Source organism: Euleptes europaea, chromosome 4 (genome assembly GCF_029931775.1).
Source record: "Euleptes europaea isolate rEulEur1 chromosome 4, rEulEur1.hap1, whole genome shotgun sequence".
Taxonomy (NCBI): Eukaryota; Metazoa; Chordata; class Lepidosauria; order Squamata; family Sphaerodactylidae; genus Euleptes; species Euleptes europaea.
The window spans coordinates 73826339-73851499 of NC_079315.1; positions in this window are offsets into that span (position 1 = coordinate 73826339).

Here is a 25161-nt window from a genome sequence, read left to right on the forward strand (position 1 = left end):
GGGGGCTCACAAAGACTTGTGAGGGCATCTCATTTCACCCTCCCCACTATATCCTCTTTCCCTTTCCTGAACGCTCCCATAGCCTTTCCCCTTTCCTTGTTTGCTTCTCTCCTTTCCACCTATCAGCCACCCTACCTTCATCCATCTCTGTTTCCAGCTTTCCCTCTTTTCCTCACCTAGCAACTTCTCCTCAGGAAAACTATGGCCCAGTTGTGTGGTTCCAGCTGAGCAGTTACAACTATGTATTTCTTTAATAGGAATGCTACAAATTTCCCCATAAATGTGTTGAAGAGTTGAACTATTTGCAGGTGTTAATCAGACTTGAACCAATCACCCAGTGTGTTCAGGTCGTGGTGAAGAGCCGGAGTTCCTTGCCAAACAGGTTTTTGTAACACTGCACAAGCAAAGATGCTGCTTATTCAAACTGATCAGCAGCCATCAGAGTCACTAGGGTCTACTTAGGTGAACACCAAAGGGTAGGATTTTGTTAAAACTCAGCATGTATTTATGACTCCCTTATATCGTTTGTGATTGATTTAATTGTTTATTTATATAATTGTTGGCTGAGCAGAGCCATCATTCATCAAGAGCAAGCAAGGAAGGATGGGGTGCAGTAGCACTCTGTGGGACTGTGTGAGAAGACACGTGTGGAAAAAAATGTGCACTTTACTGCACAGTTAGGAACAAATACAGCAAAGTGACCTGTTGAAGAGACATGAACAGATCAATGAAATTGGTTCTTGTAGGTTATCCGGGCTGTGTAACCGTGGTCTTGGAATTTTACACAGCCCGGATAACCTACAAGAACCAATGAACTCTGACCGTGAAAGCCTTCGACAATAGATCAATGAAAGGTTGAACCAATCTTCAAAAATTAGTTTTCCGTTCACAACCAGCAGGCAGGATGTGGACTAATTTAGTGAGTATTCTAACATCCCTAACATTTCCTTTTGAAGAGCTGTAGCTATAGTTTGGATAAAGAATGGAAAATGAAAAAGGTGAGAAAAGCCTGACTTACTCCTGATCACCTATGCTGGAAGTGGCCTTTTCGTCAACCACTGGGCTACAGTGTTATACATTTGTATATGAAATATATAGCTTTTCTGAAAATTATAATAAAGCAATTATATATTCAGCCCAAAAGGTACTTGGCAATCCCCCCATTATGATGTAAGGAATCAACCTATCAGCTGATTTCTATGATGTAAGTATGAGGTGTTAATAGATCCCTTTTCAGCCTTCTTACATAAGTTTTTTTCTATCACACTACGGAACATTTCTTTTATTAATAGCACATCTATTAATTAGGGCTTATAGGAGGGCCATCTGCATTTTCTTTACTATTATCACTTTTCTGGTTGCAACTTCAGGGCATAACTTTTATGAAAAATTCACCAGTCTTCTATCCTAGTCTTATCCTATTTTGGAAAGATTTTACTCTTTATAAACACACAACAGGATATTTATTTTCATCTGCAGCATAAAACTAGAGTGTGGAAGTCTGTGAGTTCCAAAATCTTTCTGCTTGCCCCATGGCTGATTTTTTAAATTGCACAAATATTTATTTAATTGTATCTACAGACTGTGAAATAAGGTGTATTTCTCATTTAGGATTTTAGATCTATTTCTCATTTAGGAGGATTACTGCAGAAAAATGTGTATTGTATTATCTGCTCAGCAACATTTTTATGTAATTAAAATGTCTTTTAAATTAAAAAAAAACCTATTCTATAATCTAACTGTCAAAAATTAGATGCTACTTGGATTTCCCCCATCGCCACATATTTCTAGATGTGTCCAGATCTCAGAGTAGCAAAATTGTTCTATATCTTTTCCCTTCAATAAAACAGAAAAAGAAAGCCTGGATAAATGTATATTTGATCTGTTGTTACCTGCTCCAGCCCCACTATAGTGGGGGAGGGGCAGGATATAAATCTAAAATATAAAGAAACAAACAAATAAATAGGGGAATTCACTTACTTAAGCAGGAATAGGGTTGCAGGCTAAGCCTGGTCTGATGAGAGGGTTGTCCTAGGAAGCCAACTGTTCATTGAGCTAACTTAGCTTCATTTCTCATAGACGCTCGGTTATACAGACAAAACATATTGGAAGACTGACAATTAGATGAATTTAAAGTCGAAATATATTAATATCTATAACTCATATATTGAAAACCTCAACAGGGGTGAAATGCATTTAAAGCCGTAATATATTAATATCTATAATTAATATATTAAAAACCTCAACAGGGGTGATCCCTATCAAGTGTTAAAGAAGGAAAATTGGAACCTGTAAGTTCCTGCCTCCATAGACTTTAGAAATTTTGTATCAAATAAGCAACAGCTCCTGCTTAACGGGAGCTGGGTTTGGGGGGCCGCGCCAGGAGCCAGAGGTCCGGCCCAGATTTGGTCTTTCCATTGGGGGTGGGAGGAGAGTTCAGGAGAAGGCCACTGCCTCTCCCTCACAACTCCCGATGGGCAGCAGCTGGTCAGGCAGACCGCGGTGGCAGCAGCAGGCCGGGAGGAGCCGGCTGTTTATCTAAGAAGCGACAGCCAAGTGATCTCTCTTAACAGTTGCAAACACCTGTTAGTAGAACAAAACAGATACAATTTTGTGACAGACTATTGTATATAGTTCTCCAAAGTTTCTTTCATTCCTATTGCCTTTTCACCTGCCAAGTTTAAAACTGAAACCTCCCTAACACACTGATTTAACCATTTTCCCACAGGAGAAAAATGAAACAGTTTATGTGTTGAGAATTCATACCAGCCTCTCAAGTGCCATATTCAGACATATACTAATGAAGGTTTCCCCCCCCCCTGTTTCTCAGCTTGCTAGGCTGGATCAGAACACATACATATTGTCAGAGTAACAAGTTGCCCATAATAATCTGACAGAAACAGCTGACAGGTAGCTGTCAGATCAGAGGCATCTAGGATGATGCAAGAGGCAGCAATAGCCTTGCAGGTTCTAGGGTGAACTGCAACTAACCGGTTTGAATCAGTAGAATGATGTAATACCGTGGCCAGGTCTACAGGTGGCCTTATTGGTTTCAGGTGGAGTCATGTATAAAGCCTATGTAACTGTAATTGTGTTGGGAAGTTTGGTGGAGAAAGTGTACATGACGGTTTGTCTTTTATCTGTGCACTGTAAATTAAACAACACTGTTTTCTATAAAGCAAGGAGTTCTGGTGGTGTGTCCTGGATAACTACTAATCCTCCTGCTTCCACGTCACATATATATGCATTTCATATGTATGGGGGTCGGGGATCCATCATATCCCCTGTGTGTAGGTAGGACTAATTAGTAAACCCCCTAAGGTTGTCAGCCAGCAGCTGGCAACCTGAGGGATCCTGGCGGGGGAACATGGGGGTCACCATTGATATGATGGCATTGTATCATTTCTGAGGAAAACCTGGAAGGGGCATCACACTCCTAGGAATTACTATAGCAATTATAATTAAAATAATATAACAAATGAATAGAAACAAAGGTGATATAGGTCTGCATATAGAATGGATCAGTGTTATATATGGGACACAACTGTATGTAGTTCATGGTGCTGAACAGATTGATATCTTTTAAAACTAGTCACCATAGATAGAACTGGAATTATCACTAATGTGCAGTACAAAGAGAACTGGAGATATTGTGCATAATAATATACAAAAAAGGAAAATCAGCTTTGGTTGCCTACCTGAATTCAACTCTGTGCAAGCAGCACCAGTTTTATACTTAATCATTGCCTTTCACCCTTTTGCCTTAGATATTAGAAAGTCCAAATCCTGTCTAAGAGGGCTAAAGTGGTGTTTCCTTTAGAAGCTGTGATTGTCTTATCTACATTGGGTGTAAGGGCTGCAACTGTATTAAGTGAAGTGCAAAGTCTGGAAGCCTGGCGCTTGCTGTTCGGATGATAGAGAAACCACGTTTTGAAGAGAAGGGGGGATGAGAGTTTTTTTTTAGAGTGAACTTGTTTGCTTAGCATTCACACTGATTCCTGAAAGGCACAATGCAAACCACAGCAGGATAGTTTCTCACTGGAACGTCCATGGAATCTTCTCCTGTGAATACAGAAATTGATTTCCTATATCTGCATTTGTGGAAGCCTGATGGGAGACATTTTCCTTGTGATTGTTCAGGCCCCCTTGTTCTGTAAATGCCTCAAATGGTAGGTTATGGTGCACACCAGTGCCTCTACGCAGCAAGAAATGGTAACATTTTTCAAAAATGGAGCTTGTATGTAATTCACAGATGTTCCATTTCCACTTTAGCACAAGAGGAAAAAAAGACTGTCATCAATACATATTTGCAAGAAAAATGTTTTATTTTAAAATCGGGGGCAAAATAATCACAATATATATATTTCATTAGCTGTAAATATGATTTTATTTCGTGGCTCCTCAGCCTCCATTGCGAATCATATTATAATTTGTCTGATGTGTGTTTGATAGGGTTGCCAATCTCCAGGTGGTGGCTGGAGATCTCCTGCTATTACAACTGATCTCCAGACGATAGAGATCAGTTCAACTGAAAATGGCCACTTTGGCCATTGGACTCTCCAAACCCTGCCTTCCTCAGGCTCCACCTCCAAAATCTCCAGGTATTTCCCAACTCGGAGCTGGCAACCCTAGTGTTTGATGCTGTGTCCAAGAATTTACAGCCAGGCCTTAAGCTTTCCCTCCAGTGTTTTTCATCCAAGTTTTAACATAAGTGAGATCCAAGATTCAGATACGCTCATTCTATAATTCTTCATTTCATTACACTTTTTATGTTGTTGTATGTCAAAAAATAACAAAGCTGGGCTGCTAATGTAGTGAAAAGTACTTCTAATCCTTTTTGCTCTGCAATCATTGAGCAAAGATCTGGTTCACAGCCTAACATTCACACTCAAAGCCAGAGTTGGAACTGTAAAATGAGTTGGAACAGTAAAATGCCTTGGCTTGGCTTATCCCTTCAAAAGATACAGCCTGGATACCCAACATACCCAGAGCTCAAGGAATGTTTCTTCCAGCCATCCTATCTCAAATGCCTGTTTGGTGAAGTCTGTTTTTGGTGGAAGATGAGAAAGGAGTCTTACCCTTTTGTGCTGTTTGGGGGCCTGGCAATTCTGCAGGGCAGACACTCACAGTGCCGTCCTAAGCAGAGTGACACCCTTCTAATCCCATTGACTTCAATGGATTTAGAAGGGTGTAACTCTGGTTAGGACGACACTGTCAGTGTACTGGCATTATGTACTCTTGAATATTCAGTGCATAGATCTCTTCATGATATATTCCTGAACATGCACCTCCAACTTAGAGGATGTAGGGTTGTTGTCAAAAGATCAGGAGTGGAGCTGTGCTTGTGGTACTTTATATCCAGCCTTATATGCTTTGACGTAAAGAAACTTTTAAGTTGTTTTACTAAATATTAAAATGGTTAAATATTAAACTTTCAGAAATTTCAAATTCAGTGATCTATGACTTGCCTTAAAAAAGTGTAGCCTCCCCCTCCCCCACATTTCAGCCTCTAGTGAATAAAGAGTAGTACTAATTGGATGAGGTCCTTAGCTAGTTATTTGTGTGTGTAAAGTGCCGTCAAGTCGCAGCCGACTTATGGCGACCCCTTTTTGGGGTTTTCATGGCAAGAGACTAACAGAGGTGGTTTGCCAGTGCCTTCCTCTGCACAGCAACTCTGGTATTCCTTGGTGGTCTCCCATCCAAATACTAACCAGGGCTGACCCTGCTTAGCTTCTAAGATCTGACATCAGGCTAGCCTGGGCCATCCAGGTCATGGCAGCTAGCTATTTAGGAGATATAAAATTTGAGATACATCCCAATGTTATGGTGGCTGTGTGGATCTCAGAGATACAATATTTGACACTGTAGTTTATTTATTTAGATATGTCTATGCTGCTTTTCTCCCTAATGGGAACCCAAAGTGGCTTACAACATTGTTCTCCCCTTCTCCATTACCTGTACAACAACCGTGAAAGGTGCATTAAGGCTGAGAGAGGTTGATTCACTCCAGGACATCCAGTGAGCTTCCATGGCAGAGTAGAAATTCAAATATCATCTGACTCTTTAAGCACTGCACCATGCTGGCATTGTGCATTCCTGTGCAGCAAATGGTCAAAATCCAACAATTTTAATTCTAAATTAATATTGCTTGAACAGGTTGGCTAATTGGGTTTTTCTTTGTCTGGTCCCTAATTTCATATCTTCAGAGATCTTTCATTTTTGCCAGTTAGTAAAAAAATTTCATAAATACAATATAAGAACAATACATTGAAAAACGATAAAATACATTTATTTCCGACTGGCCTACCATCCAGGAAGTTTATAAAAATGGTGCCACCAGAGGTGCCATGCTGGGAGGCCTCCTGACCATCTCTAATGTTGCCCACTGGCACCTCAAAGGCTGGTGGTGTAGTGATTAAGAGCAGTGGTTGGAGTGGTGGAGTCTGATCTGGATAACCGGGTTTGATTCCCCACTCCTCCACATAAGCGGCGGAGGCTAATCTGGTGAACTGGATTTATTTCCCCAGCCCACTCCTACACACGAAGCCAGGAGGGTGACATTGGGCAAGTTACAGCTCTGTTAGAGCTCTCTCAGCCCCACTTACCTCACAGAGTGTCTTTTGTGGGGAGAGGAAGGGAAGGTGATTGTAAGCCGGTTTGAGTCTCCCTTAAGTGGTAGAGAAAGTTGGCATATAAAAACCAACTCTTCTTCTTCTTCTTCTTCTTCTTCTTCTTCTTCTTCTTCTTCTTCTTCTTCTTCTTCTTCTTCTTCTTCTTCTTCTTCTTCTTCTTCTTCTTCTGTGGGAATAATGGGTAAAATGGGGTAGGCATGGCAGCAGTGCACCAGTGTGACATCTCTTCTGGTGAAATTCCTTTTGTTTATGCATGCATTTCCCGTCCATTAGAGGTCGCCTCGCTCTCCCCGCATGTTTTGCCCACATTTTCCAGATTCTGGCTAAAACAGCGTCTGGAAAATATGGGCAAAATGTGCAGGGAGAGCAAGGCAACCTCTGACAAGCATAGAAGGCATGCATAATCAAAATGAAGCCCCAAAGCAGCTGGCGGGGTGACTGCGGGGAAATGTCCCTGCATAAAAGACCATAGAGTTTTGACAAATCGTACAGCATTGACCCTGATGGCATAACATCACTTCCTTTTTTTTGCTGGAAGTAACATTGCATGCCTGTCATACCTAGGTGCCACATACCTTTGACCATTCTCTTCACCACTATTTCTAGTACATAGACTCAACAGCTTCTGTGTGATAGTTACAGAAACTCATGTGGTGACCAGCAGGCTCATTCCATGGTCAGGATTTATAAAGCAATCAATTTTATGAACTGGCAGCTCAACATGGCAGCTGAATTATTCAATTCTCACTCACAGTTTTGTAATTCATCAAAGCCCATCAAAGCCTGCTCTGGAGCTATGACATCATTGGAGGGTACAATTGACCTGAGTATATACATACAACAGACCGAGGTGGTAGCAGGGTGGATAAAAATCATTAATTTTTAAAATTAAAATAAACCTCAGATTTTTAATATTTAAACAGGATTTTTTAAAAAACAAAATACTTTTTGAGTAAAAATCTATCTGAAGACAGTTTTCTATTTAGGATACATTGTAGTCCAAAGGTTATTTATCATGGAATAAGGATTAGTTTTTACTGATGTAGCAGGAGACTGTAAATTCATGCAACGTTTAAATTTTTTTGTAAATGAATTCCATTAATCCATTCACAATGCCATGCTCTTCCAGAGGTTTCTGTATGATTATTTTGGGCAATTTTTCCATCTAGAAGATATTATCACAGATGCTTGGTTTTGCAGTTCTCAAAACTGTGAATTTATGTCTGCAAGCAATAACATGCCTCTTCTCGGTAAAAATGTTATAAAATAAACTTAGAGTTGAGAAAAAGACCCTAATCCCCTTGTTCCTTTGCAAACCTATGTTCACAGAATCAACCCCTTACCTATTAAGTGCAAAGTTTCAAGAAGTTCAATGAATAGAAGATTGTTTGGAGTGGAATAGATCTCCACAAGGAGCTAAGTGTGAGGAGGGAGGGGCAAGCAGTAAAAATGAAAGTGTAACCTTCTCAGCAGAATTCTCCACAAGTCTTGAAATCTTTGTTTGGTATAGCCTGATGTTTATCATATTATTCTCTCCCTGGAGGAGAAAATTTATATTGGCAGCAGGCCGAAAAAGAGACCCAGTTTGGGAAATTTTTAATTAAGTTCCTCTACCTATGGTGAGGCAAGCATGCATGCTAAATGCAAACACTGCAACAAAGAAATGCAAGGCCTGGTGGCCTGAATGAAACTGGAGATAGAGAATTATAAAATTACTGCAAGGTATTTCTAATAGTATAATCAAATTAGTAATTTTTAATAATCTAATCTAAAAAACTGTTACTCTAAAAATGAAACCTTCATCTGGTTGTAAATATTAAGATTATATCAGGAAGTGTGTGTGTGTTAAGTGCTGTCAAGTCGCTTCTGACTCATGGCGACCCTATGAATGAAAGTCCTCCAAAATGTCCTATCTTTGACAGCCTTGCTCAGATCTTGCAAATTGAAGGCTGTGGCTTCCTTTATTGAGTCAATCCATCTCTTGTTGGGTCTTCCTCTTTTCCTGCTGCCCTCAACTTTTCCTAGCATGACTGTCTTTTCCAGTGACTCTTGTCGTCTCATGACGTGAGCAAAATATGATAGCCTCAGTTTAGTCAATTTAGCTTCTAGGGAATGAGTGTTTATATAGAAAACCAGGAAGAATGAGTCTTTATGTAGAAAACCATGATTAAAATCAAGTCTTAATGACTAATGATTTAAATTGATTTGTTTTAAACCAAATCTACCCGGGGTGGTAGCATTCTGAAACTGTAAATGGACTGCAACATTTTGGAATGCAGATAGGGACCACATTTTTCATTGCTTCCTTATGGAAAAATCTCTCTTTAAGTAGAAATCAAGTACAGAAGGAAACAAGGTAAGTCAATAGGGATGTCAGTCCTCCCCGTTATATCAGGAGATATTGCCAGCTGGCACCTCGGACTCTGGTGTGAGGAAATGGGGGGTGAAAATGGAGTGTGCCAGTGTCATGCTAGTGTGCTGATGCCTCTTCTGGTAAAAACTGGAAGTGACATAGTGGATATTCTAGAACGTATAAAAATTCTACGGTGAGACAATAGGGTTTTTTGTAAACTCTAGAGTGTCTAATAGTGTCACTTCCAGTTTTACCAGGAAATGATGTCAGTGCACCAGGGTGAATCTGATGTGCCAGGCCCCTCTCCCCAATTTCTCCTGGGGGTTGCCAGCTATGGCCTAGCAACCCCAGATAGAAACTTTCTCCCTGGTGTGCTTTTAAACCTGCGGGTAGTTCAAAAATTGCATTATTCAAAATGGCATTACTTCAGCCTGAAATGATACAATTTATTCTACCATTTCTGAATTAGCCAACTCATTGCATTGCATGGATAGGCCAAGCCTGAGAATGTATATGTTGACGTTACTATGAATTGTACCCGTGGTAACATTGCTGTTATATTCTTAATCTTTATTGGCGCAATGCCGCAATAAACCTACTACTACTAATACTACTACGTTACTATGAATTGATTTTAATTTATCTTATTGATTATTAGGAATTAAATTTGAATTTTGTTTCAATTCATTTTTATTCATGTAAAGTATAAGCAGGATTTCAGATACTGAGCTTGATAGAGCTTGATAGCAGAAATCCAATAGCTTATTTACCTACTCTCAAAACATCATTCCCATTTGCTAAGCAGTAATAGACAGTAAACATTTCTCTGCCTCCAGCTGCTTTCTCAACTGTGAGTCTGAGCCTGGTTCTGGCAGCATACTAGTGTGCTGTTTTTAATGACTGTCACTGACCCTGTACCCTCTTGGGTCAGCTACTAAGAACACTCTTTCTCAGCCACTTGGCCTGCTGGTCAGCCTGGAACAGATGCGGGTCAAACATAGCTATTAAGAATAGCATGCTGACATGCAAGACCATGTCTGAACAGGGCCCCTAGCATTCATTCTTTTAAGCTAAACTCAGATCAGCTTGAGCTGGGGGAAAATGTGTGTGTGTATAAGTTAATTGATTTTCACCATGAGTAAAATGTGTTTCTTAGTACAGCTGTTGATACAATATGCAATCCCTTAGAGCATATCTGTACCACAGACGTGTCTTGTGTAATAGTAATTTCTCATTCACAAGGAACCTTATGATCCATAGTTTTGTAAGGGGGAGCAAGGGATTTCTAGGAGACAATTCTTTGTATCTCACCAAACTGTTCTGCTCACCGCCAGCATTCTTTAGTGAAACCCAAAAAGTGAAACTGGTATAAATGAGGGAGAGGGGCGGAGCCTCCTAGCTGTACACAACATGTCTGAGTGAGCTCCAGGCTTCTACAGGTTGCCAGACCCCCACTGGGGGTAGGGGATCCCCCGCTTTAGGTCCCCTCCCATCAGCACCTCAGTGTCGCCAGCACAATGACATCACTTCTGGAAATGACATCATCATGTCGGCTATGTTGGGAGATGCTCTGGTATTTGGGCAAAACTCTATGATAAAAACAGTTTCTACCATAGAGTTTTTGCTCATATACCAGAGTATCTCCTTCAAAGTTGCCAACATGATGACATCGCTTCTGGAAGTGGTGCTGGTGCCGGCTACCCTACATAGCCATTACGTCCCCTACCTCATCCCCCCTGGTTGCAAGGGGACCTGGCAACCCTAGGCTCAATCCACTATCATCCAGCCTTCATTTGTACTGGATTGATCTGAATTCAGTAGCATTGTGTGTGTTTTCATCTTTGGCATACTTTGAGATTGTCTGGAGTTGTTTCAGGCTGGCAGGAAGAAGAAACCACAACAAGAAAGCCTCACGGGCTTCAGAAGCAGACAGCTGAACAACCTACAAAGGCTGAATCTCCAGCCTAGAAAATGCTTCTGCCTCTACCACAGCCTCTGGTCAACAGCTATAACTTGAGATAAAATCTTAAAATTTAATATTCTAGATTTGGAAAGCAGCAATTGTCATAATAATTTATGGTTGGTGGGGGTCACTGAAAAACTGGAAGGGAAGGATATGGTTACTTTTGTTCAGTCTATTTCGAGGGACACCTTGTCTCTACTGAGAACTATATTCTTATTATTGAATGGGTGTGCAGATCGGGAATGCAGCAGCCCACCTCAGGGCCAAAATCTGCTTACTATACTTTGCCACCAAAGAAGACCTTCTGAGGTTGGGTTGTCATGTCCTTCTTTGCCACCGATGGGAGGTTTCGGGGTGGAGCCTGAGGAGGGCAGGGTTTGGGGAGGGGAGGGACTTCAATGCCATAGAGTCCAATTGCCAAAGCGGCCATTTTCTCCAGGTGAACTGATCTCTATCAGCTGGAGATCAGTGGTAACAGCAGGAGATCTCCAGCTAGTACCTGGAGATTGGCAATCCTATTCTAAGGTAAGATAGAAAGACTGATGTGGGGCCCAGATAAAAACAAGATCTTCCTCTTCAATAACTTTCCCAAAGACACTGTGGACCTCCGTAAAATATTCCTGAGTGCCAGGGCTCTAGCCTGGGAAAAAGTTGTAGAAGCCTATATGATATCCTGCAATTTTCTGTGTAAGGCATAACAACAGGGTTACCAGATTCCAAACTCCTGTTGAAGCAGAAGCCTTTTTGACCGCCCTATGACTGCTGTCTCATTCAACTTTCCTTCCTTGAGCTCTAGTGCAGAGAGTAATACTTCACGCAGAGACCTAAAGTTCTGAAACTTGTAGATACTTTTCCTGAATGGTGTTTTTGTAAGCTTTAGCAGCTATTAAGGTCTACAGAAATGAAATTTCTGCATGAGAACGGACTTTTGGGGTTTTCTGTGCTGAGCAAGACTTCTCACCAGTCTCGTGCCCTCTACAGTCTAGAGAACCTACAAACCACCTGCCTGCAGAGATCACCTCAAGGAATATGTGGTTGGCTGAGGATTGTGTTGCCATGTTTGGTTGTATTGGGACAAGTCCTGTACATTTCCTCATTGAATATAGACATTGGATTGCACCCTTCCCCCCGTTAGGACTCTAACCTTCCTCCCAATTGCTTATGTCTTTTCCTCTCCTTTTTGTATCTGACTCCCTTTTTAAATTAGCCAGTGGGGAAGCTATCATAATTAGTCATGTTGTATCCTGTTGATCTGCTGACCTCTTTTAGTGATTTTTTCTCTATTCCATTATGTTGATTGGGCCTGCTGACAGGCGCTGGAACCTCAGACACGACTGGGTACATTCACTCTAACTCGCATGACGTTCTTAGTTTATTTTTCTTTACTCCTCTATTTTTCTTCTGCGTTTCCTGTCACTATTTTCTCTTTCCTCTCTCTCCTTTCCTCTCTCCCACCCCTCCCCAAAACTCAGAGGCAGCAGATGGAGCTTGGATCTCTCCTAGCTGGGGCTGGTGGGGTATATTTCTGCTTATTGATGTTTACAAATGCATCTGCTATAGAGCTCCTATTTCTGAATTATGCCTCAGATAACAACCATTTCATGGAATGACAAGGATCTTGGGAGCCCAAATAACAAGTACTATACAACCTTAAAAGACAACATGCTTGCATTGCCATGCTCCAAGAGACTCATATACCTCAGGGAGATCAAGAGTGGCTCACTAAGGGATGGGTGGGAGAGGCCTACTGTTCTGGAAACTCCAGGAAAAGCAAGGGGAGTTGCAATTCTAATACATCAAAATCTCCACATAGATGTACTTGCTTCCAGAGCAGACACTGATGGAAGATCTATTTTCCTTTTGATTAAACATGAAGAACTCACATTTGTGCTGGGCAGTATATATATATGGGCCCATTAAGGGATGCCAGCCTCCAGGTGGGACCTGGGGATCCCCCGGAATTACAGCTCATCTCCAGACTACAGAGATCAGTTCCCCTGGAGAAAATGGATGCTTTGGAGGGTGGACTCTATAGCATTGTATCCCATTAAGGTCCCTGTCCTCCCCAGGCTCCATCCCCAAATCTCCAGGAGTTTCCCAACCTGGATTTGGCAACACAACCCCCCCCAGGGTTGCCAGGTCCCTCTTTGCCACCGGCGGGAGGTTTTTGAGGCAGAGTCTGAGGAGGGTGGGGTTTGGGGAGGGGAGGGACTTCAGTGCCATAGAGTCCAATTGCCAAAGCGGCCATTTTCTCCAGGTGAACTGATCTCTATCAGCTGGAGATCTGTTGTAATAGCAGAAGATCTCCAGCTAATACCTGGCAGTTGGCAACCCTACCCCCCCATCCCCTGCTGGTGGACAGTGGGAACCTGGAAGCCCTAGGGCCTATAGTAGCTCTCAGAGAATGTGGTGATTACCCTGTGATAATGGGTGGGGGCTATTATAGAGTAATGGAACCCCTTTAGACAGAATTGATAGAGGTTTCCTTATCTCAAGTCTATCTAGATCAGCCCTTCAAGGCCATATGCAGGTTTGCATGATGCATGGCACTGACTATATCCATTAGACAGAGAATATTCACATGTTTCCCAGACTCACAGAATCAGCTCTCAACTGGACTATTTTCTTGTCAGTGGCTCCCTACTACCGAGAGAGCTTTCTTGTTCTATTGATTCCCGTATTATTTCTGACCACTCCCCTGTTTCATTGATAGTTTGGGAGAAGCCGAAAAGAAATCTTCTTGTGGAGATTAAATATGTCCCTGCTCCAGAACAAAGCCATTAAAAGAGGGAATGGGGCTTCATATTAAAGATTCTACCGATGTTACCCATGAGGTCACCTGGCCTGTTTTGTGGGGCACTCTTAAAGTATATCTAAGGGCCCTGATCATTGCTTACACTTCTCCTGAAAAATGTCAACCTATTTCTAAATAAACTAGAAACTAAACTACAGGAAGCCAGAATCAATTTTAATTCTGCTCCTACTTCTGAGAACTACAATAACGTGATGAAACTCAAATATGAAATTAACAAATTGCTCTCATTGCAAGCTGAATTTATGTTGGCCTATATTAACTAAAATTATTGGGAGTCAGTAGAAAAAGCTGGCAAATTACTGGCTTTTAGAATAAAGCAAATATGTACCTGCAACTATATTGCAGCAGTTAAAGATAAACAAGGACAGGTTCATGTCACTTCAAACTCAATTAATAACCAATTCAGAAAGTTTTATTCAGCTCGTTATTCTACTGAGCATGTGCCTTCTGCAGAGGCTGTTTCAAAGCTTCTGAGCAAGATATATCTGTCAGCTTTGAACAAGCAACATCATGAATTTCTGGCAGCTCCTCTAACAGATTCTGAGACTGCAATAACAATAAAATATATGAAAAGTGGTAAGGCGCTGGGGCCAGATGGATATCTTGTGGAATGGTATAAGGCTCTCGGCAATGAATTTGGATCCCTCTTAGTTCAGATTGCAGGAGATGCTCAAGAGTCTGGTGTTCTGCCAAAGTCAATGTATGAAGTATCCATTACAGTTCTTCCCAAGCAAGCCAGGGAAAAACCTACTTCTCTGCTCTAACTACAGGCTAATATCCCTCATAAATGTTGATGAAACTATCCTTGCAATAGCACTTGCAAAATGCCTTAGATGAGTGTTACCTGTGTTGCTCCATTTAAATCAGGTAGGTTTTGTCCCAAAGAGACAAAGTGCTAATAATCTCAGACACCCAATTGATATTATTGCTGGTACGGAACACAGGAATGATCCTTTGCTGGTCTTGTCATTGGATGCAGAAAAGGCCTTTGACAGGCTGAACTGGGAGTTTGTGTGTTTTGTGATGCATTCCTTCTTCATCCCTTCAGAATGTAGCAACTGGGTAAATATCCTTCATAAAGAACCCTGTTCTAGAGTAGTTACTAATGGGTTCCATTCACAGAGTATTTCTGTTGCCTTTAGCACACACCACGGTTGCCCTCTCTCACCTCTACTATTTGACCTGGCTCTAGAGCCCTTGGTGTGTGCCATCTAGCAATCAGTGGGTATTTGAAGTGTGGGACTCTGAATTCAAGCGGATGACGTATGCAGATGATGCATTGGCATGGAAAACATTTCTGTTGGTGGCAAATGACATCCTGTGAGCAGTCCTTTATTATGGTAATCAAAAATCTGATTTAAAGAGATGGTCACGGTGCAGGAAAACGAAGCCTCTACTCGGGGGACCTTCTTTTGGAAAGCAGGAAATTGGACACCACTGCAGGATCTTTCTTACTTTGCACCTTCAGGGATCATAAGGGGTGGTGAGATCATAGCCAGCCGAAGTCTTGACCACGGGGGCTGTCTGAAGGAGATTGCTTATTCATGTGGATGAAGAAATCTCCTTTGGAAGCCTGGTGGTGTCAGCAGCTGTTGAAGCTGGCTCTTTTTAGTTGGAGGGTATATCCTCTTCTGGATGGGACTGGATGAGCCCCGTCTTTTAAATAACCCTTATGCTTGATGCAGACTAGTCTTCTGTTGAGCGATATACCTGGAAAGTTGGTTAGACAAAGTTGGCTCTGATTATACGACCCTGACCTCAAAAGGGCCCCAACTATGGGGCCCTAACAAAACCAGTCAAAAAAAGAAAATTGAGAGAAAACACAGAGCTGTGCTGCTGAGCAAAGACAAATAGCTGAATAATTATTCAGTTTTTTGGGAAGTGCCTCTTTGGCTTTATTCCCAGGTTTTGGTATCCAGTAAACCCAAATCCTGAAATTTACTGAAACGGTTAATTTCAGGTTTATTTTCAGTTCGGGTTTATCGATATGCACAACCCTGCTTTTGAGTATTCCTATAGTCTTACTGCATGATAATGTCCCCTAGGAATGGCATTTTGGGTTGCAGTAGGAAGGAGGAAGTAAGGGAAGGACTGATCTACTGATGAAAATCCCTTCTTTCAGTGTAAAATTTGCAAAGGATCCACCTCATTTAATATAAAAAACAAACTACATGCATGCCCAAACAAATATTTCTGCAAAACCAAAAGCAAAAAGCAGAGAACAAAAACTGCTTACAAAAATTATATATGAATATAAACAAAACAGGGAATATTCACTCTTCTTTAAAGCTGACCTCCAGCAAATACCATATGCTTGCTCAATTTTCCTGAGCAAGCATATGGTATTAGGGCCTAAACATTCATATTTTTATGTTATGTCAAGAGGGCAGACCAACTAGTAAGTATTCCTAGTAAGGTGGCATCCATTGAAGGAATAAACATTTATTAATGAGGAATTTTACTTAAGCAGTTTCATTTGCCTCTGTAGAATGCTGGAATTTTAGGATTGTTTTGCAGACACGTGAAAGAGAGAGAGACATTTCTAGTAATGGTGTTAAACAGGAAATTATTATTCAGAGCACATTCAGCAAGCTAAAAGCAGAGGATCAAGAACTTTAATGTTGCATAGTAGTGTTTGATCGGACTAAGCCCTTTTCTTTTTCATTAGTAACTGAAGCAAGGAAAAGATGTTTTATTAGTGTCTGAAGCTGGAAATCTTCAAATAAAGAAAAAATGTACTAGCGGTTATGCACTCATTCTTATCTTGCTTTTTTATGCACGTAAAGAAAGACATAGTGATATAATTTCCAACAATGTTCACTGAACAGTTTAGCTTACAAATGAAAATGACTAGAGCAAATGTATTGTACTTAATAACAATAACAGCTTGCTTTTTCATGTGGATTTCAAAATGGGTGCACAGTGGCCAACTTACTTATTTTTATTTATGTTATTTGTAGTCCAGATTTCTCACTAAGAATCAAGGCAGATTGTATAGTGTAAGTCAGCACAATCAATAGGATGGGGAGACATCTACCAAACAATGTAATAGGACTAGAATATCAGAAATCTGAAACAAGCAATAAATATTAAAGCTCATCACTATATCTAATTCTAAACATTTGAACCAAGAATAGACAAGATAGATCTTTCTACAAATCTGAAAAATGCCCCAGATTTGCAGAAAAATCTGAAATCTAAAATGAATTATATTGAAGAGTTAACCCCCCCTCCAACAGTATTTGGACTGAAAGCAAGAGCTACTCTGCCCCATAATTACAAAGGAAATTGGACACCACTGCAGGATCTTTCATACTTTGCACCTTCAGGGATCATTCCAAGTAGGGTTTGGCTAACTGCAATAGAGCTCTGAGCAGATCTCAGAATGTTTTAGTCATGCTGGAACAGCAGCTGTTTGCTTCCCAACTCCCCTCCAACAGTATTGCCAGCCTTCAAGCCTTGGTTTCTATCAGTGTCAGGCTGCTATCTCGGTTTCGTTATTGCCTCTGTCTCTGCGCTGTATTGTCTGCCCCCCAAGGTCGCATACCTAGGCCTGGGAACTCAGCTCCTGGGAAACTGTATTCAGCCTATGCGTGTAATCTCCCGCCTTTCCTGCCTTATAATATCTCCCAGCTAGTGAGTCTCTCATAGCTGTCATTTTATTCGTTTGCACTGTATGCCTATTTGACCAGTAAAAGCCATTTGTTTGGACTCTATATGACTTTGTGGTGATTTCTGGTTCTGTGGGCCAAGGGCTGACATTATGACAGCTATCTCTCTTCACCATTCTACTAGCCAGGCTGGAGCCCAGGGGGGTTCGCCTGCCACTTGGATGGGAGCTGTGCAGCTCTCCAGGTGATCTACTACCCTGGAGCCCTTCTCTGAGGATCCTACTCTGTTACAAGACGTAATCGCTGAACTTTTCCGGACGACCCGAGAGGTTTGCCGCTTGAGGGGACTGGTACAGGAACAGTGGCAATCTCTTGCAGGACGTCTCTGGATGTTAACGTCGGAGGATACTGATGCTCGTTTAGATCTTCAGGACTTGGATCAATTACTGGACGATGCCCGATTGGCGACTGAGGATTTACAAATATTAACTGGACTTTTGGATAATCTTATTTCTCGAGAAACTCTTTCTACCATGGCGGGAGCCCCACCGGAGGGGTTTTCCCTGATCCCGGATGCAGCCAGCTGTCAGGCTGAGGCCAAGCGAGTCGCTATTAGCACCGCTCTTCTCCTTGTGGAATGTACAAAGGACACCCCGGTAGCCACCTTGGCTCAAGTTCTGACCTCGACCTTTGGAGCCGAGGCACCCGCACTGGCGGTTCGAGTACAACCTCTGCTGGGCGGGGAACCCGACCCCATACTCTCACTCCTGGAGACAGAACTTTTGCCGCGCATTACGGCAGAGACTGCCCTGAGACTTGAGAGCGCCAAAGTTCTTGCGGATCAGCAAGCCGCCGAAGCGGCTAAGGTCGCAAGAGAGAGAGAGGCTGTGGAAGCAGCCAGGGCGGCTGCAGCAAGGATTAGGAATCAGGCGAACGAGGACACGCGCCCTAAGGGCAATGTACTAGGGCTATCGGGTCTGTCCTTTTCCCCGGCGTTTGTCCCGTCGCGCGCGACCCAACGCGCACGCCGTTTGGCTGACCGACGTCGAGACTCAGGAGAGTCTGAAGACGAGGATTTATATGGGGATAGCTCTCAATGGGCCACAAGCTTCCGGACCAGTAAGCCTCATCTTACTGGTGGCCCAAGTGAGGAGGTTCATCTCTTACGAGCCCAGAATCGGGAGCTCTCCGACCGTGTTGATCAACTCCAGGAAGTAATGGAACGTATGCTTCAGGAGAACAGGCAATTACAACAAACCCTAATAGCTCAGAGACAGCCCGTTCCGATACCGGGTCAGGGGGTACCCGTACAGCCACCCGCTAATGTGCCTGCTCCACCCTTGCCTCCTGGAGCTCCTGTTGCTCCTCCGCCCGGACCACCCGTGCAACCACCCGCTAATGTGCCTGCTCCACCCTTGCCTCCTGGAGCTCCTGTTGTCCCTCCGCCCGGACCACCCGTGCAACCGGGTCAACCTGCGCCCGGCCCTTGGAAGCAACTCAAATTGAGGACTACGTATGACGGATCTCTCGAGACTTTGCCTTGTTTCTTGCATCAAGTGGACAGTTATATGCGAGAACAAGGACAACTTTTCCCCACGGAAGATAGCCGGGTGCGTTACGTAGCTTCCCTTCTGACAGGTAAAGCGGCTGACTGGATGGTCCTCCAGTTTGACACCCGCTCTCGTGCTATTCGTTCCCTCAACAACTTCATGACTGCCCTGAGAAGAAGGTTTGAGGACCCCTTCCTGGGGGAAAGAGCCAAAACGGAACTCTTACAATTAAAACAAGGCTCTGCTACAGTACGAGAATTTGCCGATGAATTTCAACGACTGGCAAGTAAAATTGTAGGTTGGCCCGAGACCACCCTGATCCATCATTTCAGGGAAGCCTTGCATCCTGACATTCTGAACTGGTCTTACATGCGGGGCGATCCCGATACCCTCGAAGACTGGATCCTATTAGCCGAGGAAGTGGAAAGCCGCCGACGCTTTATTTCTCTCGTCCGTCAAAAGCACAAGGAAAAAGGCACCCAAAAGCCTCAACCCAAGGCACCACTGCTCATCCCACGAAATCCCCCACGTCCGCCCCAGGAACGTGAAGCCCGATTTCAGAGGGGTGCCTGTCTTACTTGCGGCGAAATGGGCCACTTTGCAGCCGTTTGCCCGCGCCGCCAGGAATTATTTCGTCCCAGCACGACAACCCGCGCCCGAGGTCGTCCACCACGCAGAGGCACCGCGGCCACCCGCAGCGCAGCTCCGGGAAGACCCACACCCTCTGCACTCCATGCCGGGGACCCAGCCTCCCTGCCTACTACCAACGACCCCGCCGGGTCTCGGATTACAAGTGCCCCATTGGGGGACAACTTTCCCTCTTCGGATGAGGAAAATCCTTGGATTTCTCCAGCCTTAAACCTGGAATCTCCCCTCGACTTGTCAAAAAACGGCTCCGGTCTGTGGTGAATGGAGCGTCTCCACAGACCTCTCAGGATCTTCCTATCAAACCGAATGCTCCTACCAAAATCAAAGAAGTGGACTCCACCGTCTACGTGGATGCAGTTTTACAACAACTTAACGGTGGCCCACAAATCCCCGTCAAAGCACTAATTGACTCCGGTTGCTGTCGCACTCTCATAAGCGAAGCCACTTTTGCTGCACTCAGAGCCGACTCTGAGGCTTTACCCGCCCCCGTCCAATTTGCCCAAATGGACGGAAGCCATTTCCAGGGGGGTCCAGTTGATCACCGCACCATAGGGGTGGCAATGGGAATTGGTTCCCACTGGGAACAAATAGACTTCACTATAGCCCCTATCCGATTTGAAGTGGTCTTGGGAATTAACTGGATTAAAGGACATAGTCCCAGTATTGATTGGGAAACAAACACTATCTCCTTCGCTAGTCCCACCTGCGACCAGCATCGGCAAAACTTTGCTCTGCTATATCCGCCCGTTCCAGCATTAACCTCTACCGCCCCAACACCACCGGCTCTACCCGCTGTATACCGGGACTTTGAAGATGTCTTCGACCTTAAGGAATGTGATGCCTTACCCCCCCACCGGGCCTCAGACTGTGCGATTGAAGTGGTGAAGGACTGCACATTGACCAAGAGTAAGATTTACCCTATGAGCGCTTCCGAGCGCACTGTCCTCCGGGACTTTTTGGACAAAAACCTCGCCAGAGGGTTCATTCGCCCTTTGAATGCCCCAAACTCGGCCCCCGCGTTTTTCGTCCGGAAAAAAGAGGGCGACCTTCGCCTGTGCATTGACTTCAGAAAGCTCAATGCGGTTACCCAGACCAACGCCTATCCTATCCCATTAATATCAGATATTTTGGGACAATTACAGGAAGGCCGTGTGTTCTCTAAATTAGACTTGGTGGAAGCTTACTACCGAGTCCGTATCCGCGAAGGGGATGAGCACCTCACTGCCTTCTCTAGTTGTTTCGGAATGTATGAATTCCTTGTGATGCCGTTCGGATTAAAAGGGGCCCCGGGGGTCTTCATGCAACTCATCAATGAAATCCTACATGACCTTCTATATCGTGGGGTGGTGGTCTACTTAGATGACATTCTCATTTATTCGAAAACTATGGACGAGCATGTGGCTCTGGTCAGGGAAGTTCTGCAACGCCTGCGTAACCATCAACTTTTCGCAAAACTAGCTAAGTGCGAATTTCACCAAAGCAAACTCACGTTTTTGGGATACATCATCTCCCACCAAGGTCTTCGCATGGACCCCGCCAAAGTCCAAGCCGTCCTCGATTGGACTCCCCCCACCAACCGTAAGCAAGTACAGCAATTTCTGGGATTTGCAAACTTCTATCGAGGATTCATCCCTAACTTCGCCCAGGTGGCTTTACCCATTACGGACCTACTGAAAACTAAGGGAAAAGTAAGCTCGGCTGCCTTGCCCTCCGCAAAAATCCTATGGACTGAGCAATGCCAGGCCGCCTTTCTGGCCCTCAAACGCCTCTTCACTTCGGAGCCGGTGCTACAGCACCCAGACCCAAATCAAATGTTCATTGTGCAAGTCGATGCTTCCGATGTAGCCATGGGAGGGGCTCTCCTCCAGCAAGGACCGGATGGTCTTCTTCACCCTTGCGCTTACTTTTCAAAAAAATTTGCGCACGCTCAATTAAACTGGCCCATCTGGGAGAAAGAGGCCTCAGCAGTTCATCATGCACTGACTCTATGGCGACAATTCTTGGAAGGGTCTAAAGTCCCCTTTGAGGTTTGGACCGATCACAAAAATCTAGCTGCCCTCACGGGGTCCCATAAGCTATCGGCGAAACAACAACGGTGGGCGGAGTTCTTTGCTCAGTTCCGTTTCACCCTGAAGCACGTCCCTGGGAAGCAGAACGTTCTCGCGGATGCCCTCTCCCGTTTACCACAATATCCGGTAAAACTCGAGAGACCCACCAACTCTCTGTTCACCCCTATGCAACGTGGGGCCCTACCTATGCTGGCTGTGCAAACTCGATCCCAGCATCAGCACACCTTACCCAACTTACAAGCTCCGCCAGCCCAACCGGCTGCCCAGCCGCCACCGCAACAAACCGGAGTTCCCGCCCTTCCTACCCCTCCGACCGCCCAGCCGCCTGCAGTCTGCGCGCCGCCGCACGTAAGCACTAGCCCCATAACTGTTTCTAAGAGCTCCACGGCCGACGGGGGGGCCCCCTCCAAAATCCCCATCTCCGAGTCCTTTTTAACTGTCCTTCGAGACCAGTGCCTTTTAGAACGTTCCGCTCATACCCTACCTCCTGGTGTTTTGGAACAAGGAGGATCCTGGTACAAGGACTCGAAATTGTATGTCCCCAAGGCTCTCCGGAAGGACGTTTTACATTTAGCCCATGGAGCCAAAACAGCTGGGCACTTCGGGTTTCTGAAAACCCTTCACTTATTGCGCAGACAATTCTGGTGGGGGGGAATGCGTTCTGACATTGACTCCTTCATCCGCAGCTGTCCCGTTTGTGCCGCTGCGAAACGATCGCAGGACAAACCCCCGGGACTGCTACAACCTCTTGAAACGCCCAGCAAACCTTGGGAAGTGATTGCTATGGACTTCATGACTGATCTCCCTCTCAGTGGGGGTAAAACTGTGTTGTGGGTTGTTACTGATTTGTTTTCTAAGCAAATACATTTGATTCCATGCGCAGGGATCCCCTCTGCTCAGAAACTGGCCCGCCTCTTCGTGACGCATATCTTTCGTTTACATTCGTTTCCGCGTAAGATAATTTGTGACCGCGGAAGTGGTTTCGTTGCTAAGTTTTGGAAAGCTTTCCTCAAGTTGGTGGGAGTGGAACAAGGGTTGTCTAGTGCATACCATCCTCAAACTGATGGTCAAACTGAACGTGTCAATGCTGTACTTGAATGTTATTTACGCTGTTATGTTAACTACCACCAGGATAACTGGGTGGAACTGTTACCTTTAGCAGAATATGCCTACAATAATGCCATGCATCAATCCACAGGTTTTAGCCCATTTTTTGCTGTGTATGGGCAAGATTTCAGTCCCATCGCTCCTGCAGATGATGTGGAGGGGGAGGGGAACCCCGACATTGCCTCCTGGGCACACGCCCTCCGTACCACTTGGCCCTGGCTCGTTAGCAACCTCGACCGGGCCAAACGTAAATACAAAGCGCAAGCTGACAAACATCGCTCCCCCGGGGGTGATCTGCAAGTGGGTGCTTTGGTTTACCTTTCCACCAAAAATCTCCGTTCCACCCAACCGTGCCATAAGCTCAGTGCTAAATTTATTGGCCCTTTCCCCATCACCCGGGTCATAAACCCTGTCACGGTGGAACTGGCTCTCCCCAAATCCTTGAGGCGTGTGCATCCTGTCTTCCACATTAGCCTCCTCAAACCCCATGTTGCTTCTCCACAGTGGCATCCGGACCCACCTCCTGCGCAACCCATCATGGTGGGGGGGGAGGAACACTTCGAAGTCTCCAAGATCCTTGACTCCCGTGTTCACCATGGCAACCTGCAATATTTAGTCCGTTGGAAACATTTCCCCCCTGCCTATGACGAATGGGTGCGCGCACGGGATGTCTCCGCCCCCGACCTCGTCGACGCCTTTCACATTGCTTACCCGGATAGGCCAGCCCCCTTGCGAACTGGGAGGGGGCCTTAAGGGGAGCAGAATGTCAGGCTGCTATCTCGGTTTCGTTATTGCCTCTGTCTCTGCGCTGTATTGTCTGCCCCCCAAGGTCGCATACCTAGGCCTGGGAACTCAGCTCCTGGGAAACTGTATTCAGCCTATGCGTGTAATCTCCCGCCTTTCCTGCCTTATAATATCTCCCAGCTAGTGAGTCTCTCATAGCTGTCATTTTATTCGTTTGCACTGTATGCCTATTTGACCAGTAAAAGCCATCTGTTTGGACTCTATATGACTTTGTGGTGATTTCTGGTTCTGTGGGCCAAGGGCTGACATTCAGTAAAAGACAGGGGAGGGCCATTTGAAGGAAGACTCATTGTGATGAGGCCAGACACCAACCTGCCACCATGCAACTTGCATGGGTCACCCAGGCCCAGCTGCTTGATACCATCCAACACCAGGCCTCCCCACAAAATTCACCCAGGTTCAAATTTCAACTCTGACATGTGAGCTTACTGGACCAGTCACACACAATAAGCCTAACCTACCTCAAAGCATTGTGAAGATAAAATAGAGAATGATGAAAGCTGCTTTTAGGTCCCCATTGTGGAGATAAGTGGTATATAAATGTAGTAAATTAATAATACAGGTGCTGCTGCTCTTCATCAGGCAAATAGTAGAAGATTTTAAGGTTATGCACTATGGTGCCCAGGGCAGGGTGGACTCTGGGGAGGTTATGACATCATTTCCAGGTGACACTGTAGTAATTTCCCCTAATCTCTATAGTAAAGACGATAGAGATATAGGAAAATTCCTAGAGTGTCACTATGGATTTGGAACACAGAATTGGAGGAAGGGGAGCCTAACCCAGAGATTAAGAGATTTCCCTTTGTATTCCTTTAATTTCCAGAAGTTCTCTTCATGCTAGATTTCATTTCTCTTCAGTTCTAGATAACCCCTCAAATGGTTTGTGTGGTTTGCATCAATTTTCAATTTTCTTTTAATTTCTTAAATCTTTTACTCTGTATAATTAAATAATTTGCACATTGATAAAACAGTATAAAAATATTTATGTGGTCATATTTTTGCCACATGTCCATAATTTTTTGTTGGAGGTAATGAGGTTGTAGTGTTTACTGGTTCCCAATTTAATCCAGGAACATTCAGGGCCTAACAATTTTTTGTGTTAAATATAAGAATATAATTCAGGGAACAAGTACTATTAGAATAGAAAGCATTCACAAGGCATTATTGCTTTAGGTCCCTAGATTTAAAAAAATCCTTGAAAAACCAAAGGACATGGAGAAGAAATGGCATGTTGGGAGTGTCTTCTGCACCTTTTCTTTGGAACTGCATTTCAAAATTGCAGACTTTATAGCTAACAATGTGGCCATTGAACTGATTGTTAGGAAGTACATACTTCATATCTTAGGTCCCATTTAAATAGTCACAACTGAAAACCATTGCATAAGTGGAGTTATTTTGGATTGGATTGACTGACAGTTCTTTCCGTTGTTCTTGGGCATGAAAGAGAGCTTACTTTTTTTTGACCCTAATAACCCACTGTCTTTGATTATATTTGAGACTGATACCCAATGGACTTTAGGTAACCTAGGGGCACTCAGCATCTCTTCATTATGAGGTTGAGATGTCCAGTTGCTTCTCTAAAAGCCTCCTTAAGTATCCCTGGTCTATT